Source organism: Chinchilla lanigera, unplaced genomic scaffold, assembly GCF_000276665.1.
Source record: "Chinchilla lanigera isolate Chin_1 unplaced genomic scaffold, ChiLan1.0 scaffold00018, whole genome shotgun sequence".
Classification (NCBI taxonomy): domain Eukaryota; kingdom Metazoa; phylum Chordata; class Mammalia; order Rodentia; family Chinchillidae; genus Chinchilla; species Chinchilla lanigera.
In genome coordinates this window covers 19286237-19290402 of record NW_004955419.1, presented here as the reverse complement: position 1 = coordinate 19290402, position 4166 = coordinate 19286237, and the positions used below count along the sequence as shown (strand labels likewise).

General features: G+C 54.1%; 1 long non-coding RNA gene across 1 annotated transcript in view; it reads left to right on the top strand.

Moving 5' to 3' along the window:
- Positions 1-11: 11 nt before the first annotated feature.
- LOC106148310 overlaps positions 12-4166 on the top strand; it is a 36188-nt gene continuing 32033 nt past the window's right edge. Inside the window, exons 1-2 of the long non-coding RNA XR_001233650.1 lie at positions 12-628; positions 1618-1928. This is a non-coding gene — a long non-coding RNA (uncharacterized LOC106148310). The remainder of the gene's footprint in view (positions 629-1617; positions 1929-4166) is intronic.

Here is a 4166-nt window from a genome sequence, read left to right as displayed (position 1 = left end):
CTCGGGCCCTCTGTGCCCCCATAGTCGGTTCCGCGGGTTCGAAGCCGGAGGCCGAGGGGGCAGTGGGGGCGGGGAGGGAGGCGACGCGCCCCCACCCCTGTTCGCGTACGCGCTCGCCGCGCCATCTGCGCGCTCGAGGAGAGCGCGATTATCCGCGTGACTCATCCAGCCCGCCCCCCTCACGTACGCGCGCCGGGCCGGGCCAGCCTCGCGCGGGGCCTCGCAGGGCCTCCGCGGGCGGGGGCGGGCACGGGCACGGGCACGGGGACGTGGAGGAGGCGAGCGCGCGGCGCTGGGCGGCCGGCCGCGATGGGGACCGGAGCTCTGGCTGCTGAGATCTAAGGCTGCGCGGAGGGCAGTGAAAAGGCCCAGGCGTTATTTGGGGGCGGGGGGAAGGGGACAGTGAGGCGCGGAGACACCTTTCAACCGGCATCTCAAAGCGCGTTACGAGCTGCGCACTCTCCTTCCCACTTTATGGATGAGAAAACTGAGTCATAAAGAGGTGAAATGGCGAGGTTGGGGTCAAACGACAGCCCGCGCCCGACTAGCACACTGGAGGAGACTTGGCTGCAGAGTGGCCAGGTGCCAAGAAACGCAGCGACGCGGTGCGACCCTCCTTTCCAAAAAAGTACGCCCGAGCCCTCGCGGCCGCCCCTGCCCCCAGGCAGGAGGACCGCAGTTTCACTCTGCGCTGCCTCCCGCCCCGCGCCCCCCCTCCCCGTCTGCGATCAGTAATTTTCCAGCCGGGAAATGTTTTCGCCCTCATCTCTGCAAACAGTACCTTTTTTTTTTTTTTTTGGTTTGTTTTGTTTTGAAACGTGAGTGTGGTGTTCAGTGTCACTTGCTGAACGTAGGTTTGCGAGGTGTTTACTTTGGATTCGGGCTCCACCCGCGCCCTCGCGGCCGAGCCCCTCGCCAGCGACTGTTGCCGCCCGCGGCCGTGACAGCGAGGCCGGCAGCGGGACGAGGGCGGCCGGGACGCGGGCTCGGGGCTCCCAGCGCCGGGCAGCCTGTGCGCGCTGCGCCGCTGGGGCTCCGCCTGCCTCGGACGGGTCCTTGTCACCTGTTTGAATCCTGCGATCCTGGGACCTATTAGGTTTCCTCAGAATATGTGTTACCCTGAGATTTCCAGTCCTCCAGACCACAGACGCATTCTTGGAGTGTATTTCGCCCCGAATGAATCGAGTCGGCCCCTTCTGCCAATGGCAGGAATCCCTCTAAGATCCGGAGAGCCGGCCGCCCCGGGAGGATGACGGCCATCCTCGGGCTTGGCTTGGGCCCAGAGGGCTGGTGGCTGGGTGAGGGGCGTGCCTTGGAGGGGAAACCGAGGCCCTTCCTCGCGTGGCCTGTAGGGGTTCAGCCCCACCCCCAAGGACCTGACCAGCTACGCTAGAGTACTTTAACGGAGGAACTGAAAGGAAAACACCTGCTATCTTTCCGGACCCCTTCCCTTGTGATGACAGAAACCCCTTGGGGCTCCGCGGGAGGGTAGCCGCGTTTTCCTTAAACCCCAATGAACTTGAGTGAGCCCTTGATTGGCCCCCGTCAAGCTCAGGATGTACACGGAAAGGCAGGACGTGCGCTTACTGATCTAAGGCATTAGCCCTTCCCCCTCAGAACGATGACCGTAACCAGCACAGTGAAAAGACGCTACTGCGCAGATGAACTGGAAGGCCACCGTTATTACGTCATATAATCAAGACAAGACTGAATCGCAATGAAAAAAGTTTCCAGACAGCCTTCTGAAGGATAAAAGCCAGTGCCTCTTGGTGTGGGGCAACTATCTGGTTATTCCTCTGATTGCATCATAAAGGGGAATCTCTCTCTTCACCCCAAAGGTAAGGAACTTGGAACTGCCGTCTCATCTCCTTTCAAAGCAGGTGCCTGGTGTGACAACCAGGCTATGACTCTCCCTGTCTTCAGAACAGGTAGGGCCAGAAGAGTTAAATCCCTGCCCTGTATAATTTATAAACATGAGGCTGAGTAAACCTTTGATGACTAAATTGCACTCTAAAATAATAATAATGGAAGACACCCTTTAAAGAAGAATTAAATACTGGTGACTTTATTTCAGCAAACTGATATTACAAGTTTTGTGGTATGGAAGTTAATTATTAATGTCCTTGGAGTTATAAAACAATTTTTTTCCAGGATAAACTGCATTAGTTGGCAGAGGTGTGATGGGAGCCCTGAGCGCTGGGGGATTAAGTTGGAGCCCTGGAGGGGGCGTGACAGATTGAGGCGACAGCATGAGGGTTTCGGGAAGGACTCTGCACCTATCATGGTCTGGCCGCACAGCGCACCCTGAGGAGCCGAGCTGCCCCTTGGCCTGGGCTGTCTGTAGGACTCAAGAAAAGCTGCTTTCTCAGAAGGCCGAAGCGAGGGATGGTTTTAAGTATCAAAATGGTTGTGAAATGCAATCCCTACTAATACCTGTGGGAGGGGGCTTGCAACTTCTGCAAGGTGGCCAACGTTTTATTGGCTTCCACTCCCATCTACTTGCAAACTCCAGCCTCCTTTTAATCTCAGTTTTGTTCGTTTTTGTTTTATTTTGAGACCAGGTTTTATGTTGCCTAGGCTAGACTTAAAATCTGTGGCTCAAGCAGTCCTGCCTCAGCCTCCTGAGTGCTGGGATCACAGGAATGTACCACCATGCCCAGCTAAAGAATATTTTCTCAACCTCTTCACAAGACAGAAGTTAAAGCCCAACACCACCACTTCTGTCCTGTGAGAAAGTATTCTTTAGCTAGGCATGGGGGTGCATGCCTGTGATCCCAACACTCAGGAGGAGGCTGAAGCAGGAGGGTTGCCATGAGTTCAAGGCCAGCCTGGGCTACATAGTGAGTTCAAGGCCAGCCTGCACTACGTAGTGAGACCTGTCTTAAAAAACAAAAAAGAATTAAAAAAAAAAAAAGAAAGAAAGGCTTTGACATAAGATTTCATCATCTGACTGCTGCTTGCTAGCTGGGCAAGTGACTGACCTCACTTCACCTGTTTCCTCTTCTGTAAAATGGGGGCATTAACAGTACATGCTTCTCAGTGTGATAAAGATCAGTTAGATCATATAAGCACAGGATTTGACACTCAGTTCATACGAGCTATTACTATCCCTGGCGTTCTCCAGGGCACCATAAATAAACTTCAAGAGGATAGGGACTATTGTTTTAGGCACTGCTGTATCCCCGGGTCCTAGTTTAGGGCCTGCTTAGCACATGGCAGTCATCTGTGAGTATTTGTTGAACGAGTGAGTAATGTACTTTTCCTTTTTGCACAGTCTCCTAGCAGGAAGTTGATCTTTCAGCACTCCCACAGCCCATGCAGACTCATTATAATTTCGTCAGGCTCTCCTAGGTTCCTAAACTGGAAACCCAGATTTCCCTGTGTTCCTTCTGCATTTTCTTTGACCTGAGCATCTGTCCATTTCTATTCCTAGGTAGCCCCACTGTGTTTTTCCTATTGGAGCTGCCTTGGTCCAGTTTCCCCCCATCTGTGGCTCTGCATTAAGGGCTAGCCTCTAAATTGTTGTCCGCTCTCCAACAAGAGCCCCAAGGGAATGTCCCGGCTCTGACTAATCCATTTTGTGCCAGGGCCATCCTCTCCACCTGCCTGGAGGGACAAGACCAAACTGCTTTTTTTTTGTGTCTTTTTGAGACAGGGTCTCACTATGCAGTTCAGGCTGGCCTTGAGCTCACTTTGTAGCCCAGGCTGGTCTCGAACTCGCGAGGATCCTCCTGCCTCAGCCTCCCGAGTGCTGGGATTACAGGCATGCACCACCACGCCCGGCTGATGCTCTATTTTTTTTGAAGACCAAACTGCTGACCCTGATGGACCCAACGTGTCCAGCTCTGGCCCTAGATAAGCTTTCCAGGAGCCTCTCTAGAGGCTGATGCCGCCATCCCTAAGCCGGTTCTCCCGAAAGCCCCTCATCACACGCAAACTCTGAGGCCCCGCTTTATCGTGTCCTGGCCTGAGCACCGCTACAGGTTAGTCTCGCTTTCTCTCCGTTCCGATCAAGCTGCGTGGCGACTCTGCTGACATTTACTCCAAGGACCTCCCATATCTAGTTGCTTGTTGGTAGCTCCTGTCCCACTGGGGCACCTTCAGGACCTGCCCAGTGGCTGTAGAATGAACTGACCTGGTGGAACTCTTCTTTTTTTTTTTTTTTT